Here is a 22,857-nt window from a genome sequence, read left to right on the forward strand (position 1 = left end):
CAACCACTTTTCTAGGACTTCCCTTTATCAAGAAAAAATGCAATCGTTTTCTCATCACTCGATCGAGCTTATGGACTCGACCGACCCCTCATCACTCGGTCGAGTGCTCGTGTTCGATAGTTATAAATGCGATTTTCCTAGCTTGTATGAGCTTGTGATTAGTATTTCTATTAAGACCTATTATTTCTAATATTTTCTAATTATCAACAATACCTATATAAGCCTAAAAACCATATTTTAACACTTTTGCTACTATTCTAGATTCATATCTTATGTACACATATTTTAGAGAGAGAAAGCGTGTGTTCTTCGTCAAATCAATTTTGGGATTCCTTATCGCATACTAACCGATTTTAATTCCTTGATTTGTAAGTGAAATTTTTATCTTCATAATTCTATTTATTCGTCTTCTAAGTTCTATGAATCTACCTATTGATCATCTTATTAGATAGCTTGAGACATAACCCTAAAATTTGGGGAAATTGGGGAAGGTTAACAGTTGTGATTAATAAAGTAGGTTGATTAGTAATTGTTTTATAATTACTGATTGTAGGTGACGGATTTGAAGAAGACCGTTATTTATTGCTATTGTTTGTGCTTCAGATTGCTAATCAGGTACGGATTTTCCTAACTCGTCTTTTGGGATTGTATGATTTGTTGTTTGTGTAAATTGTCAGATAACGGATGATGAATGGTTGAGTTTGTATTGTCTTGGGCAGTATGAACCGTGTTTTATAGTGTAGTGTGGTCGGTTAAATCCATGCTTATTGAGTAGTATAGTGTGTCGAAAGCAATGTGATGCTCGCCGTGCATGTGGGAATTGACACGGGTTGTTGATTCTCGGTGCCAGTTGATCGTGGTTGCCACCTCAGAGTTCTCCACACATAGACCCATCCTATGAGGGATATGCACATTCAGAACTAAGGATACTGTTATTGATGATATTGAGATACTAACATTAATATTGGTTTTTCTATTAGTATTGACACTAATCTTGTAATTTTCAGACATTCACTGAGTTTGATGCATTGCCTAACAGTTGGTTTATTTGTTACCTTAACGTTGTTATCACCGCTGATGATTTGATTTTTGTAGTATGGATTATTTCTACTCAACCTTTAGTTGACGTGTTTATGTGTCATCCAACCAAACCTTTTAAATTGGTGGGCTGTTATGATCCATTTATCAAATGGGAGCAGTAAATCCTGTAGGTAATTGAGCTGATACTATTCATTGTGGATGCGTGATCGGGATGGGTGATTCGAGAACGGACTTATTTATTAATTACTATTTCTTTATGAGTATTAGCTTAGTTTAGTACAATAAATACTTCTGATGTATTCGTAAATAATATTGTATTTCATTTCAGTTAATTATTTAATAAAGTATTTAAAGTGTTCTACTATTTTTTGTTATGATGTTCAGTACCTTGATTTATCGAGATGGAACTCCCTTTTATTCTCTGGGAAGGTCTATTAAAACACCTAGATAAATGGAGGTATTACAACCTACATGTCCAAAGTCACATTCATTTACTAAAACCAATTTTTGATGTTAAAACTCATGAAGTATAGCTATTTAAATTCTTGATTTAAACCTTTCAAAGAAAAAAATTACTGAAATAGCTCTCCAAGTTAAACTGTGCTCATTCAAGTAAAATTATTTCAATTTGCATCGAACAAATTTATTGAGCACAATACTAATTGTTACTTGTGATTCAGAGACATTGAGTTGTTTAACCGAGGTCAAATTACAACACGGAGGCATATTATTCAAGTCGTGCAAATATTTACACACTATAAGAAAAACACCTGAAAATGCAGGTGTGGAGTGTACGCAGCAATATAACCGTTTAAAATAAGGTAAATAAGTATCGGGTCAGTTTTAGATTGGATTATTACATGGTCATCGATAGAGCTGGCAAAAGCTTACCCGACCCGGAAATTGAGTGAACCGAAACCAATCTGACCCGACCTCGATCCGTACCGATAACCGATAGCAGCATTATTTTTTCCAACTCAACCTGAACCGACCCGACCCGTTACCCCAATATTGACTTAACCCGATGGATGACCCGATAATGAACTAGCTTAATAATGATGTAAATAAGACCAAATTGACATTCATCTTAATTGTTTTCACTTAAAACTACAAATAATACACCTACACATTGCTTAAATATAAAATTACCCATCAAAAACTAAATAAGATAAAATATACGTTGATAACCTGACCCATTATTGATCCGATAATGGCCCGACTTGCCAGTCGTTGATGACCCGATTCGAAGATGAGTCGACATGAATTATAACCGACCTGAACCCGTCACTTACCCAACACAACCCAAACCCGATATGACTCGACCCGTAGCCGACCCGAGTGACCCGATTGCCACCTCTAGTTATCGGTAGATCTGTTGGGCCGACCCGACCATTTTTTTGCTGGTTAAGACCCTTGAATCTTTTATCGTGACCTGGTTTGTAATACTACCCTTTTTCTGAGTTCTGTTACTCGGTCGAGTAGGGGTTGTACTCGACCGAGTGGGTTGTACTTGGCCGAGTAGGCTGACCGAGTAATTTTGATGGTTTTGTAAGGTTTATGTTTTGGGGTCGCTCGACCGAGTAAGTGGTGCACTCGGTTGAGTACGTGTTACTCGGTCGAGTGGGTTGCGCCACTCGATCGGTCAGGGGAGTGTTTTGTGCGGTTTTTATTACGGTGATTAGTGTATTTGTTATATCATTTTGGCAGTTCAAAAAACATTTTCACAAACCTAATCATCATATATTATATTAAAGTAACAACCGGCTACCCTTTAATCGCCATGTGTCACACCCCAATTTCTTGCCATGTGTCATCCAAATATTTAAATGCCCAATACAGTTTACAAAACATTTGACATAAAAAAAGGTGTAAAAGTCCAAGAGATATTTATGGAGTCATTTTAAGCTAATCATGAAAACATTTTGACGTGATTTTAGGAGAAATTTATGGAGTCATTTTATATTTTAGGAGAAATTTATGGAATCAATTTATATTTTTTAATTTGTTAAATTGTTTTATCATTGTACGCTAATCAAATATAATCATATCTTTGCCGTATTATTGATTGATAATAATAAAAGGAGATTAACTCAGTAAATCAATAACTAAAAAAGATGTACGCTCAAATTTCAATAATGGGCGTGACAAACTAATGTCGTTAATAGTCATTGTTAATATGTGTCAATTTAGATCAACATGCCAATAGATATATATGCCAATAGATATATATGGTCACGCCTTCAACCTATATCAGTCATACCCACGCCAACAACGTTCATCCATGAACACCATTAATAATATTCACTTTTGTATTTTCCCTTCAAAATGTCTTGAAGCAGCCTACTTACCACTGGCAAAGACATAGTATTAAAACACAATATGTTAAATATGTCAATGTACGACGAAATGTAGCACGCACACACGCTATGTCAAATACTATAGTGTTTTTCAATTTTGTATGGTAGAATCGCTCCATGGCAGAAGCATCGGCTTCCATAAAATTAACTCACATATTACATGTGACCTCTGATTTTATCAAACAGTAATTGATGAAGTCGAGTTCGTTATCATCAAGAGCCAAAAGATGATAATAGTTTCATAAGTACTTCGTAATTTCGTATATATGATTATGTATAGGTGATATCAATCCCACTTATAATTTGTTTTTAATATTTTCTTTTGCGATGGGTATAATATTTTCCTTAACAGAAGCGGTAAATAAGTCCCAAGACCTAACTCCCGTAAAGACAAATACTTCAAAATTAAAAATTATCACAAGATAATATACTACATCCAAATAATAAATACAATTCAAAATTTATTAGTTTAAGACTATGAATAGATAATTAGACATTGAGCAACATTTTTATGAAGATATGAAACTGTAAGTGCTTGGTGGCACACGAAAATAGTACATTTTTTAATTTTATATTAATGTGTATCCTTAACGCACACGTCAAAAAACCGTTTTTAATATTTACAGATATAATATTCCAGTAAAATGATACTCTTTCATCCCACTTTAGATACTTAGTATTACTAGTTACTTGGCCGCGCCCTAATGGGCGCGGTGTTTGATTCGTTGACTCTATTGCTTATGGCTGAACTACGTTGTCTAAACTGTCAAACCTGCGTACTGGTTTGCAAATTTGTTTCCTGTGCTGAGTTAACTACTGTCAATGTTTAGTTGCTTTAAATAGTTCTGTAGACTCGATTTGTGTTCCGTCCTTTGCTTTTCACTATATTAGCTTTTGTGTTTTTTACTTCAGTATGAGCCCTGTAAACATGGCGCCATGAAGCATGGTTTTCGGGTAATTTAAGTAGAGACGTAACAACGAAATTACTTTTTCGAATCTCTTAGTTGTTGCTAATATCTCTAGTCCCTGACATACTAAACAAGAGAACTATGGAACAACTCCACTTTGGAGCATCACTATACATTTCTGTGGTCTGCAGAGCTTCATGTGTTTTTTTGTCTGAGATGCAGGAACACTTCACCTCCACCGTATATAAACTGCCCCAAAAACAGCACTTATCGCAACACTGAAATACCTAAACTAAACACATAATCGAAAAAAGACATACTACAAAACAGTGTCATAGCATCTACAACCACGATTAAACACGCCACCCATGTAATAGCATGGCCAACACTAAGCAAACACATAAACCATTGCACAACTAAATCCAAGATAAGTAGATAATGGAACCTATTGCTCGCCATAGTTTTGTACACAGCACAACCAACACGCAAACAACTAAAAAACTCGCTACTTTTATTTAGAACCTCTAACAACCACCGCTCACACAGGTAAAGCATCCTACAATTTTAAATTTGTCCGCAAAAAAAATAAACCTAGAAAGATAGTTTTGTTTGAGCTGTGTTATTAATTAGAGACATCTTCTCCCATTCCTGGTTATGCGTCTTCAAACTGCAGGACCCTTCTTGCCAGACATACAGATGGGTAGTTTGGGAGTTTTGCTTCTTCTAGTTCCATTAAATGCAGATGTGGTGGAGGTGTGTATGATAGAACACCTTCTATGGATAGGTCGTCTTCCTCTTCGATCAGGGATGTCAGAACTGGTTCATCATCTATTTCAAATAGTATTGCTCTTGTGGTTAAGTAGCTGCCACGTTCAAGGTCTAGCATAATTTTAGAAGATCTGGAACTGTCAATTCCGTAATTTGCATCAATTATTATGAGATTATAAGCTGGGATAAGGTAATTTATAACCTTCTTCGCTAAATAGTCTTTTGCAAGGTCTAGCGTAAAACTGCGAGGCCCTATCATTTTTTTAGTCTTGGGGTTGTTTTGAGGGGTGTCAATGGTAATACAGGAAGTGTAGCTCCCTGGATAGTGTGTAATTAGGTGCATTTGATGGTAGTTGTGCTGAAGATCTTCCTTAGTACAGACATGTAGTCTATGTAAATGTATATATAACCCTGGGGACTGTTTGGCACATTTTCTTCCAACACAGTCAGAGGCGTGCGTTGTGCAATCTGCTTTAACTCAATGTGCTTTAGTCTGTAAAGGCGGCAACAACGTTCAGTTTCTTGTTGATGGTGATAAGTGTAATCTTATATAATTAATTTAATTTTCTGGATGAAATCGTGTATGGCTGTCAGCGCTTCAACTTCACGAGCTTCCTCGATGCTGTTTGTGCTACTACCCTTATAGGTGAGTTCAGTGTTGTCACGTTTGCTCAAAAGCCTTACACATACCCGATTTGGTGCCCTACCCAAAACGTGGTACTCTGGTTCGTGAAAGTGCACGAAGGTTACTATTTCTGACAGTAGTGGCATGAAGGGAATAGCAATATCAATAGTTTTCATATGGCTGACATGTTGTGCATTTTAATCTTATTCCACGAGTTAGGCCCAGTAATTTGTGACTAAATAGCAGGTTTTGTGTAACCTATTCTATGTTTGTACTGGAAATTGTGAATTATGCGTAAACTGTAATAGATTCAAGTTATAACTGGTCTATGTACAAGTCAAACAAGGTTATAGTTGTTGTTAGGCTATATAAGTTTTCTAACTTTATTTATACTGCAATATATATGTATATGTCATATGAAAGCAAGCATAAGTATTCATGTGCTGTCTGTGATCATTAAGAATGTGAGCTAACTGTTAGATCCATTTAATGTAGTAACCTAAAGTTAGAATGGAGAGAAAAACAAGCCTAAGTAGCTAATAAGACTCCTATGTGTGTGTTCATAATAATCTTTGTTGTGTTCTAAAGTAGCATAGTATGTATTAAGTATCTTTTAAAAAGGTAATATAGTTATCTCGTTAATAAAAGACTTCGTAATTCAACTCACCGCTGGTTTTGGAGTTTAGGATTTTTTTTCTATTTTGTGGTAGATTAACAGTTTTCTTGTTTTCGGCGTGTTCATTATTCAAAGGCCAATGGCCTAGGTTTTACCAAAGTATATAATGTAAATGAACAGTAGAATCAAACCTTAGTGTTTGTGTTGTAGCTTTGCTGTTGTCTATCACCCATCTTAAAATGCAGCTGATGCTGTTCAGTTTGACTGCTTATAGAAGAGTATTTGCTCACTTTTGCAGGTTCTTGAATACACTTACTTTGTGCTACAATGAAGAGGATATCAGTTTAAAGCAATAAATTTGACTTCTCCGTGTGTCTCTATGTCCAATTGTTTATCTTAACAAGCAATCCTACATTAAAAAGCAATAGGCTGCATACCCATACCACTGATGTCATATAGAAGATGACATCGCTTGAACTGTTTTATACTTTTTTTTATTTCTTTTCTTTTAGGATTTCCCTTTGGGGAAACATTATTGGATATACAGTATATATGTTTTTGTAAATGTTGGCCATTGATTGACTCCTGCTAAACATGGGTTGGTTATCCTTTAGCTCATCCTGGCTAACAATGTTGTCATAATGAAGCGTGGCCAGAGCTAGATTGACTCGATAGTTGATGAGTCACCTAAACTTTTTAAGCGGCTAAGTCTAATTATGTGCACAGATGCTGTTCTGAACATATTGTACAGTAGTTTATTGGGTTTGTGGCATTTAGTCCGCGCAGACACATCTTAGATCTGTCACACAATGTTGGCCGAACCTGTCCCTGATGGTAAGTGATGGGGCATATTCTGCACCCGCTGACCGAGTCAACATATTGAGCAAGGTCAAAGATATCCACAGCAAGTAAACGACTTAGACAGCCTAACCGACGCAGCCTGTCGGTCTGTCTCTTGGGTCTCGGCTGGGACAACTAGCCAGCCGGGGCACATATCCGCGTACTCATATCCAAGACCCCTCGGCATGAAATCAACGTGGCCCGCCGGCCTGCCATGGGTCCCTCGGCCGAGGGTAGATCAGTCTTTCCACCTGCTAGCCACTTGGCCACTTGGCCACTACGTGACAAAAGGTGAAAGTCTATAAATACTCCTCAACCCTCATTGAGGAAAGGATCCAGAATCTAACCTAAAACTCACTATTCATTTGGTATAATCTCCCTTATCTCTCTACAATATACTTTGTCAAGTAACATACAACTTAATCCCTTTAAGTTCACTGACTTGAGCGTCGGAGTGAGTACGCTCGGTGCAAAGCCGAGCCCTCAGTTTGTTCATTGTTTCAGGAGAGACCGAGAGGAAGAGTCAAGGCAAGGAAAGACATCCATTCACCAAGCTTGCGTGGTAAACAACACTGCTCTGGAATTACACCCGGAACAATTGGCGCCGTCTGTGGGGATAGATACTAGAAGCTAGTCAAATCCCTTACAAAAAAAAAAAAACACAAAACCCACCCAACGAGCTAAGAAGATGTCGAAACAACCAGAAACGGTGCTTGTGGAAACTGAATTCTACCAAGATGACACATTCCACAACTCTGAAATCGGGCAGTCCCCCACCGGCCGTATCACTGATACGACGAACGGGATGCCGAAGGAACAAGATACACCGCTGCCCGCCGACCAAGTCACTATCATGGGACATGTGGTTGATGCAGCTAAACTGAAGCTACTCCTGGAACTAATGGGTAGCACACCGACTCACACTGTCACAACGACAAGAGCGGCGGCACCCCCACGGGAGATCGGGGTCCAAAAAGTGACTCGAGAAACTTGAACGAAGCATTGGAGGAAGCTGACCATGTCAAGACGCCGGGGGAGCCCAGAGTTCAAGTGGTAGACCTGAGTCCTTCCCGCACTCGCGGGAGGACAATGTCGCCGCAGCACCGACGAGGCCTGCCCCAGAGGAGTTGATACTGTCGTTTCGTACCAAAAATAAATACCTAAGTTACAACTAACAGAAGCTAGCAGCAAGTAGGGTCGATCTCCACAGGGAGGCTAAGTTGCTAAATATCTGTCTAATTTGGTCTGTCGGATGTCGCAATGTGGGGGTTTTAAAAGTGATTTTCTAAACTAAAGAGAATAAGGAAGAGGGAAATAAAAAGAAGGAAGCAGACAGATAAAGAGGAACAGCTAAGACAGACGGTTCACCATAATCGTTCAGTTAAGTAATCTAGGTCTCAGGTCAATGCAAATACGGTCTAAGGGGTAGCGAACGTCACCTTTCGGTCCTTAATTCACCCTAAAGTGTAAAATGCTTAACTTTCGCCCTCACCGCAATACCCTATTGTTCGCTACTAGTCTCGCCTTTTCCAACCTTTCGGTCCAGGTCGAGGATCACTAAGAATTAAATGCCTAATTGCGTCGACTCAATCAGACGGATACAATTAATGCAAAGATTTAACCAACAAAGACAATACCAAAGATTAACCCAATAAATCGATTACTCTCCTTCATAATTATGGATCCCCTATAGTCTTAGCATGAGAAAATTAGCTATTCACTACCATCGAATTAACAACAACAACAAATAGATAATTGAAATTCAGCATTATAAAAGACTAATAAGAATTGAATTAAAGTAATTACGATAACTAATATAGGGAAGAAGGAATTAAAGCAATAAAAATTATTAAGAGATTAAAGAAGAATGAAAAGTACCAGTAATAATTAATCCGAAAATAGAGAAAAAAGAAGAAGCGTCGTCCGTCCCCTCTACTGAGTCCAGGGAATGAATGATCTCTTATTAGGTCTAAAATACTCTTATTTATACTAAGTAGTATCCTTATTATTAACTAGATATAAGATAAACATAAGATAAAATCTAATTGTACTCGACACTATTGTTCTCGCTGTAGCTAGTACTCGATCGAGTGATTTATGTACTCGATCGAGTACTTTTCCTGCTTTGCGCACTGAACTTCAAACGGCTGCCATTTCTTCGTTACTTGGTCAAACAGGACGATTCCGGTGGCGTTGGAAAGCTAAGAGAACAAACTTTCATCTCCAATTGGAATCACCTGAATATCAGTTGTAGAACTCGAGATATGGCTCTCCAAAGTAGGCACTAGCAATTTGAAGTTCTTCCCTTGCTCGCCTAGCTATCTTTCTTCTTTGCGCATCTCAAAATAGCTACATTCTTGCTCCAAATTCACTCTTGCTTCAAATGCATGCTAAACGGACGGTAAAAAGGCTTGATTTCATTACTTTCTGGGTTCATTCCTGCAAATAAGACAAAACAAACCAAAGCAGCATATTCGGGGCATTTCGTAGCATAAAACCACGATAAAAGCATAGAAATACGTGCATAAAATGGCTAAAAAGACTATATAAAATGCACGTATCAAATCTCCCCAAACCAAACCTTTACTCGTCCTCGAGTAAACTAAATGCAGACTATTGGAACGGAAAAAGATAACTCAGAGCTAGCTTCAAATGCTCACTTAAGCCAATTTAATGCAAGCAAACTAACACTTATAGCTAAACAGTCAAATGCAAACGAGTTATAGGATGTTTATAAAAGTAGCTGAACCGTCGAACCTGCAAGACCTTAAACAATGGACTCTCACGGGTCACTCTCTCTCATGAAGCAAAGGGTGAACATATATATGTAAGAGAAAGAAAGAAATATAGTCGCTCACCTAGACTACGACCTACATAATCATGCATGCAGCTAATATGATAAACAATTCTAGCTACCGTACATACATTCCAACCAAACAAGGTCTTGTCACAGCCGAGGGCTTACAAAAATATGGTAAAGTGAGGCAATGGGTAAGAAAAGGCAAAACATTTATGGGAATGTGGAGGTATAGGCGGCCAAGCTAGTACCTAAACAAAACCATATGAGACATATCCATTTCCAACTCAATTATGAACTAAATACAATGCTCTTCACTTGGCATAAAATCTCACCAAACCAAACTGAACTAACTCCTCAAAAGATATAGATAAAGCATAGGAGTGAAACCGACTAACAAACAACATCTTTTTTTTTCTTTCTTTTTCGAATTTTTCTTTTCATTTTTTTTCTTTTTCTTTTCCTGTTTTTTCCGAATTCCTTTTTCAAATTCTCTTTTTTTTTCTTTTCTTTCAACTTTTTTTTTTCATCAACCTTCTTTTCTTCTTAGATTACCAACTCCGAATCAACAGAATACGAGCCAAACTCGGCGTAATGAAATATATACCGCAAAACAAACACTAAACTAGCTTGACAAGGCAAAGCTAAATTTGGGATGTAGGTAAGGGTCAACAGCAAATTTGGCTAATGTGGAGTTAAATGGGTAAAAATGAAAGAAAAGGGAAAATGTAAGCACCTCCCTGCATGTGACACCAACCACTAACCCGAATGTATGACGGCAAAAAGCAATTGAATTTCATATATGTGCAAATTAATGATACATGATATGCAAGGAGTATACTACTCACAATCCTACATGAAACTGGTCACAAATGACACCAGTTTATATGGCTCTAAATCTTAGAAATTATAAGTAGGTTGCCAAAATTTCAGGTCAAGTCTATATGTTCAGCTAAATTAAACATTAACTCGTAGAAATGCAATAAGACAAAGCTAATAAGATAATAGTTCAATGCAAGGCTTAAGCAAAAAGACAGATATAGTGCAATTTCATCATTGAAATCTACCGTTCCGACTCAACCTATATGCTAAAATAAACATGAAATTTTTTGAATTTTTATGAATTTTTTCAATTTTTATGTGATTTTGAATTTTCAACAAAAATAAACAACAATGCAAACATAAATTAGACGTGATAACTGAAATGCAATGAAAACAACATGCAGACACATATATGGATGCATAACCTCCCCAAACCAAACTGTACAATGCCCCCATTGTACCAAAACATGGAAAGGAAAATGCAAACTAAAGGAGGAAGAGAGTAAAAGCGGAAAAACTCACAAGATAGCGCGAATAAAGGGACCTCCCCAAACCGACCATGAAATGGGAGGTCACTAATAGCTCCGAAACATCGTCACAAGAAGCTATCCAAGCAATGGGCGTCCAAAACAGCTCGATCGAGAGGAATAGTGGTCGATCGAGTAGAAAAGCGGTCGATCGAGTAAATTTTTTTTTTTTTTTTTTTTTTTTTTTTTTTTTTTTAATCGATCGAGCGAGAAAGTTACTCGATCGAGTAACTCGAACGAGCGTAATTCAACCGAAATTAAATAAAATGCGAGAATAAAATCGCCGGGTTGCCTCCGGGTAGCGCTAGCTTCATCAGTCCCAGCTCGACCTTCTTCTTCTCACCGAACACCACAAATCATTGGTCCACTACTAGGCCTCGATCGGACGCGGTAGCTTCAAAGAATCGTCAAACGGACATCCGGTCTCCACACTTGGCAATGTAAGAACAACGACTTCCCACAAAGATCCAGGGTCCCAATCTATCACCTCATCACGCGACTTTTTCCTAGACGGTGTAGCTTTATCAACACCTCCTCCCGGGTCGTCTATCCAGCGATTCCGGATTTCAAACTAGGAGTACCCATCTCACCTCCCTGGTCTTTGAACTCGTCGCGACCTGTAGAAAGAGAAACAAACAAATGTTCCTCCAATTTGCTCCCAGAATGGGGCGGAGGTGTCATAACGGCAGCAACAATATGTGACTCAGAAGGACTATCGGACGGTATATCAAAGGACTCTTCATGAGGGACATCATCACATGGCGTGATGTGTATGGGTTCCCTAGGGTCATCAGACTTAGTAAACACCAAGTCCTCCCCTCCGACACGAAAGGTAAGTGTCCCAACCCCGACATCGATAATTGCGCCAGCAGTGCACAAAAATGGTCTTCCCAAAATAACGGGAATGTCACGGTCCTCGGGTATATTTAAGACAATAAAATCTACGGGAATAAAGAAATTCCCGATCCTAACAGGTACCTCATGTAAAGCTCCTTTGACCCGAACATAAGAATGATCAGCTAGCTGAACAGTCGTTCTAGCGCGTGTAAACTTAGTCAAACCCAATTTCAAGGCAAGAGACAAAGGTAAAATGTTGACACTAGAATCGAGGTCACATAAAGCATTATCAAACGAATGGGTCCCTATTGAACATGGTATAGAAAAACGACCTGGGTCAGACAATTTGGGTGGAGTCCCATTTCAAGAAGTGCGCCGCACTCTTTCATAGAAACATTCATTACCGTCTTAACATTACTAACATCCCTCTTAGACCAATCAATTTGATCAAGAAATTCAGAATAAGAGGGTACCTGAGCAATCATTGCATTGTAATGATCAGCGACATTAAGATCTCGGATACGGTCCAAGAAATTGCAGTCACGGTATGGTAGCGACGATTTTGATAAAGGAACTCGAACAGAATAGGATTCAACCGTACGTTCCTTTGTATCGTCACTTGGAATAGGCGTTGGTGACGATTTAACAGTTTCCGCAGCTTCTGGGGTTGATCGAGCATGTCTATTGGTCGATCGAACTATTTCCCCTTCGTCTTCACTCGATCGAGCAGAATTGTTGCTCGATCGACCGTTTCCCTTGAATTCTACTCGATCGAGCAGAGTTTCTTGGTCGATCGAGCACTTTCTCCTGGAAAATCACTCGATCGACCAATGTTGGTCACTCGATCGAGTGATTCCTCTTGTAGGGGCTTAAATCGCGCATTGGCTCTTGAAGTACGATAGGAATTCGTCGTCCGAGTCATAGAAATCATTCTCAACATTGGGTGACACGGGTTCTTCATGAGACGGAATGGTGTCGGTGTTGATAGCATACACTGTCTCACATTGCTCTTGCTCGGTAATTAATTGATCACACCGAGCCTTTAGCTTCTTCATACGGCTATCAAATTCCGCACTAGAATTATGACACTGTAGTGCAAGTGCCAATATCAGTGACTTAACTTCTTCACCCTCATCATTCCTAGCAAGTGGAGGAATTGGTTGCGGTGAGAAAGAATAACAAGGCGGTGGGTAGCCTTGTTGCAGCAACGGTTGTGGTCTAGGCCTCGGTGGAGGAGCGACTTCATAGTGATTACCACAACCCCAAGATTCTTTCCTCTCCCAATTAGTAGATCTTTCAGTTTGAGCTTCAAACTGAGCAATAAGTCGAGAGACGGACGTCATCTTGGCAAAAGGGTCGAAGGTACTCAAGCCTTCCCTTCGACAATCTCTTTCTAAAATCATCTAATAGACTGTAAGACCTATCAAAACAAAGACTAAAGAAAAAGATAAGAGCGGCCTCAAGGTACTCGGTCTTCCCTTGAGGCGGAAAAACAGACAAAATTTAAACAGTTAAAAAGCGTCGCCTCCCGAACGGCGCCAAAATTTGATATCTTGTCGTTTCGTACCAAAAATAAATACCTAAGTTACAACTAACGAAGCTAGCGACAAGTAGGGTCGATCTCCACGGGGAGGCTAAGTTGCTAAATATCCTGTCTAATTTGGTCCATTTCGGATGTCGCAATGTGGGGGTTTTAAAAGTGATTTTCTAAACTAAAGAGAATAAGGAAGAGGGAAATAAAAAGAAGGAAGCAGACAGATAAAGAGGAACAGCTAAGACAGACGGTTCACCATAATCGTTCAGTTAAGTAATCTAGGTCTCAGGTCAATGCAAATACGGTCTAAGGGGTAGCGAACGTCACCTTTCGGCCCTTAATTTACCCTAAAGTGTAGACAGCTTAACTTTCGCCCTCACTGCAATACCCTATTGTTCGCTACTAGTCTCGCCTCTTCCAACCTTTCGGTCCAGGTCGAGGATCACTAAGAAATAAATGCCTAATTGCGTCGACTCAATCAGACAGATACAATTAACTGCAGCATTTAACCAACAAAGACAATACCAGCATTAACCCAATAAATCGATTACTCTCCCTTCATAATTATGGATCCCCTATAGTCTTAGCATGAGAAAATTAGCTATTCACTACCATCGAATTAACAACAACAACAAATAGATAATTGAAATTCAGCATTATAAAAGACTAATAAGAATTGAATTAAAGTAATTACGATAACTAATATAGGGAAGAAGGAATTAAAGTAATAAAAATTATTAAGAGATTAAAGAAGAATGAAAAGTACCAGTAACAATTAATCCGAAAATAGAGAAAAAGAAGAAGCGTCGTCCGTCCCCTCTACTGAGTCCAGGGAATGAATGATCTCTTATTAGGTCTAAACTACTCTTATTTATACTAAGTAGTATCCTTATTATTAACTAGATATAAGATAAACATAAGATAAAATCTAATTGTACTCGACACTATTGTTCTCGCTGTAGCTAGTACTCGATCGAGTGATTTATGTACTCGATCGAGTACTTTTCCTGCTTTGCGCACTGAACTTCAAACGGCTGCCATTTCTTCGTTACTTGGTCAAACAGGGCGATTCCGGTGGCGTTGGAAAGCTAAGAGAACAAAATTTCATCTCCATTTGGAATCACCTGAATATCAGTTGTATAACTCGAGATATGGCTCTCCAAAGTAGGCACTAGCAATTTGAAGTTCTTCCCTTGCTCGCCTAGCTATCTTTCTTCTTTGCGCATCTCAAAATAGCTACATTCTTGCTCCAAATTCACTCTTGCTTCAAATGCATGCTAAACGGACGGTAAAAAGGCTTGATTTCATTACTTTCTGGGTTCATTCCTGCAAATAAGACAAAACAAACCAAAGCAGCATATTCGGGGCATTTCGTAGCATAAAACCACGATAAAAGCATAGAAATACGTGCATAAAATAGGCTAAAAAGACTATATAAAATGCACGTATCAGGAGTGAAAGAAGTCCGACTCACCAGAGTCGGAGAAGAAGTCCGACTCACCAGAGTCGGAGAAGAAGCCCGACTCACCAGAGTCGGAGAAGAAGCCCTTCCCACCACGGGGAGAGGAGCCGGACTAAGGATGCGAGGAGCCGATCGCCGCGTGTCATTCGACACGTGGTCAGACAGCCCCTCAACCCCTATGTCCTAGAGGTCCCGCTGCCGACTAAGCTAAAGTTGCCGCCCATATCATACGAAGGAGAAAGCGACCCAACCGACCATGCCGAGGCTTTCGAGTCTTACATGTCGGTATGGGAGCAGCCTGATGAGGTTTGGTGCCGAGTCTTCCCAACGACTCTGCATGGGATGGCACAAAGTTGGTACAAGGGGCTACCCAATGGGTCGATATCTTTGTTATGGCGACCTAAGGGACATATTTTTGGCCCAAATATTCTTGCAATAAGAGAAGGCCGTCGAGACATCGGATCTCCCGACTATCAAACGGGAGGGAGGCGAGTCTCTCCGGTTATGTGAAGAGGTTCGACGCCAAGGTTCAGCAGATTCGTGAGCCGAACAACGAACCGGGTGGTCTTCGTGACCGATGAAAGGCCTCCCAAGAGGGGACTTAAAAACGAGCTCATCAAGTGCGGAGGCCTGAACCTAGACTCCGCCAGGAAGATGGCCGACCAAGCCATAAAGGTGGAGGACTATCACAAAACACAGGTAGGCCCCGGCGAGGCCGGGCACTCGAGAATAAGAGCCGCCGGGAGGACAACCCGGATGAAGGACGCCGTGACAATAATAGGTCACGGTCGGACAAGTCCGCCAGAAATGTAACTCGGCGGGCGCGGGGAGTTCGGACCGTACTACCAAAAGCGGTACAATGGTCACACCCCCCTGGTCGTATCCGCTGCCGAGGTCTTCTCCCTGAGCAAGAACGAGGGTCAGAAGTGGGAAAGGCCTCCCAAGGCGAGGGGGACGGTGACACGAGCGATCTTGTGAGTACCACGGCCACACCGTCACTTAATCGACAACCGCGCATTCGAAGAATGCCATTGAAGAGCCGATCCGGAAGGGGAGCCTCATCAAATATGTTGCCGGAGGCCAAAAGACTAATACCGGCGGCTCAAATAAAAAGTCCGTCTTTGAACGGATAGGAGTAATCCATGTTGTCATCGGGGACAACGAGAACGGTGGGTCGCTCACGGGCACAAACGGCACCGAACGAGCTATATCGTGCCATCAACTTTGTGCCCAAAACAGCGATCCCCGCTTCCAACATCCCCGATATGACTATTGGGAAGAAGGACTACGAGGGAGTCATCGCCCCGCACAGCGACCCACTTGTAGTCCACTTGGACATAGCCAACCACCTGGTCAAGCGGTGCCTGATTGACACAAGCGCCTACACGAACATTATGTTCAGGGAGTGCTTTCTCAATCTCGGTCTGAAAATTGAGGACTTGAGCCCCTGCACCAATCCATTGTACAGTTTTTCCGGGGCCGGCCTGGTACCCTGGGGTCAATCGACCGCCGGTGATGTTCGGCGAGGGGAATGCGGCTAAGAATGTCCTATCTGAGTTCGTGGTCATTGACGGCTCGTCCGCCTACAACGTTCTCATAGGCCGAGTCACTCTGAGCGAGGCCGATGCAGTAATGTCCATCCGGGCCCTGACACTGATGTATGGCTCGGACCGGGGGAAGCGCATAAGCTCGTCTCAAAGGACGAAAAAGACAAAGTAGTCAACGTCCAAATATCTGCCAGAGGGTGCAACATGCAATCCCTCAAAGTGGCGAAGAAGTCAGAGAAGGGGAAAAGCCCATCCTTACAACAGGAGGGCGACCTCATGGATGCCACTGTCGGCATGGTCGAAGGAGCGGAGACCGAAGAAGTGGAAATTGACCCGGGCGCACCGTAGCTGTCGGTGTCAACCTGGAGCCAAAATTCAGGGCCGCTCTCCTAGACTGCGAGGAAGAACAAAGACGTCTTCGCTTACTCAGCAGCCGAGATGCCAGGCGTGAGCCGGGAGGTAATTGTTCACAAGCTGAACGTACTCTCCACCGCTCGCCCTGTCAAGCAGAAGATGAGGAACTCCTCAGCCGAGAAAGATGGGGCCATCAAAGCCGAGGTAGATAAATTAGTAGCGGCGGGCTTTATCATGCCTTGTACTTATCCTGAGTGGTTAGCTAATGTTGTAATGGTGAAGAAATCATCGGGGGCATGGAGGATGTGTGTAGATTTTACCAATCTTAATAAAGCGTGCCCCAAAGATTACTATCCCTTGCCTCGAATAGATAGTTTAATCGACGCCACGGCAGGCTACACTATGTTGAGCCTGCTGGACGCCTTCTCAGGGTATCATCAGGTATTCATGGCCGAAGAAGACATGCCTAAATGCGCATTCATCACCGGTAACGGCACATACAATTATAAAATGATGCCGTTCGGTTTGAAGAACGCCGGCACAACTTACACAAGACTGGTGGACAAAGTGTTCCAAAATCAGAAAGGGCGAAACATTGAGGCTTACGTCGACGATGCTATTGTAAAAAGCAAGTCTGACAGCGAGCACTTAGCCGATTTACACGAGACATTTTGTTCACTAAGGAAATACAAGATGAAACTTAACCCAATGAAATGCAACTTCGGTGTCCGGTCAGGTAAGTTCCTCGGCGTGCTTGTCAGCGCCAGGGGAATTGATGCCAATCCAGAAAAAGTCCAAGCACACTTGGACTGCTGGAGCCGAGGAATCGAAAAGAGGTTATGATGTTGACCGGGAGGATGGCGGCTCTCGCCCGTTTCATCTCCCGGTCAGCCGACAAGAGCACCCCATTCTTCAAGGTGTTGAAGGGAAATAAAGACTTCAGCTGGGGGGAGGAACAGAGCACAGCTTTCAGGCAACTGAAAGCTCATCTTCAAACTCTCCCAACCCTGTCCAGGCCGATGCTGGGGGAGACGCTATATCTATACATAGCAGTTACCTCGGCCACGGTCAGTGCCGTGATCATCAGAGAAGAAGACAAACAGCAACACCCAATCTACTTTGTCAGCCATACATTGTTGCTCGCCGAAAGAAATTACCCACTGATTGAAAAAGTAGCCTTTGCTGTCGTCGTTGCCGCAAGGAAACTGAAGCCTTACTTCGAAGCACATCCTGTGACGGTCTTAACCGACCAACCATTGGAGAAAGCATTGGAAAAATTTGAGCAATCCGGCAGGCTCATCAAATGGGCAGTAGAGCTATCCGGCTTCGGCATTCAATACAAGCCGAGGCCCTCGATAAAGGGACAGGCACTTGCAGATTTCCTGGCCGAGTGCACATATCAAGAAGAGCAAAACCCCGGAGTATGGGAAGTATACACCGACGGGTCCTCCACGACGAACAGCTCAGGAGCCGGCATACTTATCATCAGCCCAAACGGGGACGAGTTTGAGTACGCCTTGAAATTTACCTTCTCGGCCTCAAACAACGAATCCGAATACGAGGCGGTGATAACCGGAGTCGAGCTAGCTAGAGCTGCCGGGGCGGAGCACATCATTTTGAAAACAGATTCACTTTTAGTGGCTAATCAAATCAGAGGAGAGTACGAGACTCGAGACGATGGGATGGTAAGATACCTGGAAAGGGTAAAAGCTGACACTTCAAAATTGAAATCTTTCCAGATACAATGCATTCCAGTGCGAGAACAACCGAGCCGACGCTCTCTCAAAGCTTGCCAGTTCAACCATCAAGAATGTCGGTCGAACCGTCTTTGGTGGACATCAGGAATGCCAAAAGCATTACTGAGACCGTCGGCATGGTGGGCGACATAGAGGCCGAGACAACGTGGATGACTCCGATAATGAAGTACAAACTGATGAATGAGTTACCGGAGGACCGCAGTCTCTCACAGAAGATAAAAAGGATCGCAGCAAGGTACTTGGTGTTTGAAGGAGAATTATACAGGAGGTCCGTGATAAGGCCACTCTTGAAATGTGTCGGCCCAGCCGACGCGGAGCTAATACTGACAGAAATTCACGAAGGCATCTGTGGTCATCACATGGGGGCAAGAACACTAGCCCACAAAGCTCTCCGAGCCGGCTACTTCTGGCCAACCATGCTTGAGGATTCCAGAGTTAAAACCAAAAAGTGCAACAACTGTCAAATGCATGCCCCGGTGATACATGCACCTTCCAGAGACCTGCAGCCGGTACTTAGTCCCCTTCCTTTTGCACAATGGGGGATGGATCTACTAGGGCCATTTCCAACGGCATCCAGAGGAAGAAAATACTTGATTGTCGCCGTTGACTACTTCACCAAATGGGTTGAAGCTGTAGTGGTACCTGCCAAGACCACGGCGGCCGTAAGAAAGGTAATCTGGGAAAACGTCATAACTCGTTTTGGGTTACCCCAAGTCATGGTATTTGACCACGGCCGAGAGTTTTGGAGTGACACAATAATGAACTGGTTGGAAGAACTTGGTATCAAATTTGCATACTCCTCCGTCTACCACCCACAGAGCAACGGACAGGTGGAGGCAGCCAATAAAACAATCCTCAACGGTTTGAAGAAGAAAGTTGAAGACCTAAAGGGAAGATGGGCCGATGAACTACCCGGCGTCCTGTGGTCCCTCCGGACCACGGAGAAAGAAGCAACGGGGTACAGTCCATTCCACTTAATCTACGGGTCCGAAGCAGTCCTGCCAATTGAAGCAGCGGTGCCAACATTCAGAACGGCCACCTTTAACCCGGTTGAAAATGAGGAAGGTCTGAGAACCTCCCTAGACCTGGTCGAAGAAAGCCGAGACACAGCACGCCTCAACTTGGCAGTATACCAAAACCGAATGAGAAGAGCCTACAACCGAAGAGTCCACAAAAGGGACTTAAAAGTAGGGGATCTAGTCCTAAGAAAGTCGGCCGCCACCAACAAAGGGAACATTCATGGTAAATTGACGGCCAACTGGGAGGGTCCTTACAAAGTGGTTGAAGAAATGAGGCCGGGTACATACCGGCTGACAGACATGGAGGGTGTGCCTTTGATGAGCCATTGGAACACTGACAACCTCAGGAAATACTTTGTATAGCGGCGGAGGTGTCCAAAACTGTTGTTGGCACCCCAACGCGTGTTTATATCTAATGAAGAATCATCCAAGTCTTCCATCAAAGTGTTTATCCCCCCTCCCCCATAGTCATACCGAGGTAGACGCCACGGCCCAAGCCGGGCAGTCACCCCAAGAAGTAGACGCCACGGCAGTCACTACCAGCGCAGTTGATACTCGCGAAAGCGACCAACATGCCTTAGGAACGTATAAGTACAGTTGAGACGCAATTCTAGCCGCCTCGGCCAACCGAAGGCCTAACAGAGGAAGCGATCAATACGTCTACAGATACGAACGCTGTCAAGCCGTAACCTCTAGCCGCCTCGGCCAACCGAAGGCCTGGCAGGGGACACAACGGTCGATACGCTAACATGTTCACAGCGGCGGTCGGAAAACGCAAATCGGACGCCTCGGCCAGACCGAGAGTGAAAGAGGAAGCGACCAACATGCCAACATGTTTAAAAAAAACGTTAAACACAGTTGAGATACGCATTCTAACTGCCTCGGCCAGGCCGAAGGTAAAAACGAAAGAAGCGCTCAATTAATAACGTAAGAAGACAAGTGAAGGATTGTGATCAAAGCCCCGGCCAAGCCGAGGGCCAATAAACAAGCTTTATTGAAAATGATTACAAATAAGGAGAATACAGACGACGGCCGTCCCCATAGGGATAAGCCAAAACACAACCTACCAAAGTTTTACAAAAAACAAGGAAAAGAAGAACAAAAGGTTACAGACATATCATTTGAAGCGCCAAAAGATGGCAGGGAGGAAAGGCTTAATAGTTGGCCCTCGAACAACTGAAGCTATCCGAGATGCCGGGTGAACCTGGTGACGACCGCCCGTCTCCCTATGCCTGTTGCTGCTTGCCATCGGCGACGTTAGCAGCATCATCTTTGGTAGGCAACCCAGAAACTGTCTTGGCAGCTTCAGCCTCAGCAGCCTCAGCTGCCCTCATTCTCTCAGCTTCCTCCTTGGCCGCCTTAGCCTTCTCAGCAAGGGCCACCTTCTCCGCGGCCTCCTCTTCCTCCTTCTTCACCCTTGCCTCCTCAGCGGCCTTCGCCTCCGCGGCCTTCTCCTTAGCTTCAAGCTTGTCATCAAGCAGCTCGTCATATTTTTGCCACGGAAAGGAGCCATCAAGAAAGAGCTCCCCTATCACTTCCCTGGCGGCTTCTTCGGCCAGGTCCCGGTATTGGGCGCACATGTTAGGAAGAATCTTGCTTTGGAGCGTCTTAATGTCCAATTCCCTCTGGGCGATGATAGCCTGCTTATCCTGAAGCGCCTTCCCCTGGGCCTTAAACATGGACCTCCATTCCTCCCTCTTCTTAGCATTGAAGTCGGCGACGGCCTGAAGCTTGTTACGCTCCTCCAGCAGCTTAGCGGCTTCAGCCCCTGCAGCCTCAGCCTTGGCTCTCTCAGCAAGGACTTCCTTTTCAGCGTCCTCCCTAAGTTTTCTCTCAGCACGGACCGCCTTTTCAGCCTCAGCCTTGGCCCTCTCAGCTTCCTTCTCCGCAGCAGCGAGTTCAAGCCTGAGCCGCTCGAGCTGTGGGGCAGCTTCAGCCATGGCCTTTTCTTGCTCCACGATAAGAGCACCGGCCACCTCAGCCCACTTCGACAGCATCCTGGCCAAACTTAGGCCCTCCGACCTAATCTGGACGGGGGTAGGCTTCGGGAAGGAGGAGACGACGGTGGCATCATTACCACCTGCCTGCGCAGGTCGCTTCTCAGGACGCCGTTCAACATTGTGTCCGGTAGACGGCGACGGTTGATCTACAAAAAATTCAATCAAAGCATCCATGTCAACATTCATGGACATACTAGAGAGCCTGTCATCAGGAACGCCTAATGAACCGGCTAAGTCTGAGCCACAGGATAGATCTGTACCAGGCTTGGCCTTCTTGGCCGGAGGACCCATTTCTTTGGCGGCCTCGGTAGCAGTAGTAGTAGCAGCAGCAGTCTCTTTTCTCTTGCGTAAGAGAGGAGATTCCACTGCCACGGTGACCTCCTCCTCGGCGGTAATATCAACGATCTCCACCGTCTCCTTTTGGACCGAAGGGATGGGAGGTGGGCGATGTTGACGCCGTCGCCGCCGAAGACTTTGTTTTTCGCGTTCGGCGCGGTATGTTACCAAAGCAACCTTCGCTGGGCCGCCGTCGTATCTAAGCCCTTCACCGCGATCCATGAGATCATTTGGCGCCGGTCTGCGATCACGGGTCTGGGCCTTAGGATGCAAATCAACAACTTGCTTGTCCTTATCAAGTCCCATTCTCCTAAGGATATCTTCAGACAGATCCGAGCCAAAACGGTCTGTAAAAGAAACGAAGCAAGGGTTAAACAGAAGAAATAAATCAAAGTTCAAAAAACAGAAACATTGAAAGCGAGAGATGGGCCTCACACCGACCCCACTCACCCCGCTCGAGGGCCGGTATGAGGCCGACGTGTGAGAGACTCATCCCGAAGAATGATCCGCGTCGGGGCATCCATCCCTTCGGCACCCCATTCTTCTCGGCCTCAAACAGCCTCATCGCCGCTTCTCATCCGCATTAAGAGGGACCTGCTGGCATCCATCTTAAGCTTACTCGGGAGACCCATTTGTCATGCTCCCCTTACTCTCGCACCGCAAATTGACGTGTGTAGTCTTTGGAAGGACCGGGCAATGGATAATCCTTC

The 22,857-nt window shown here is 43.2% G+C and overlaps 1 long non-coding RNA gene across 1 annotated transcript in view; it reads left to right on the plus strand.

Annotated features, from left to right (window-relative positions):
- The first annotated feature begins 262 nt into the window (after positions 1–262).
- Positions 263–22,857, plus strand: part of LOC141638670 (uncharacterized) — a 42,721-nt gene continuing 20,126 nt past the window's right edge. The window contains exons 1-2 of the long non-coding RNA XR_012542179.1: positions 263–368; positions 554–615. This is a non-coding gene — a long non-coding RNA (uncharacterized LOC141638670). The remainder of the gene's footprint in view (positions 369–553; positions 616–22,857) is intronic.

This window comes from Silene latifolia, unplaced genomic scaffold (assembly GCF_048544455.1).
Source record: "Silene latifolia isolate original U9 population unplaced genomic scaffold, ASM4854445v1 scaffold_213, whole genome shotgun sequence".
In the NCBI taxonomy this organism is placed as follows: Eukaryota; Viridiplantae; Streptophyta; class Magnoliopsida; order Caryophyllales; family Caryophyllaceae; genus Silene; species Silene latifolia.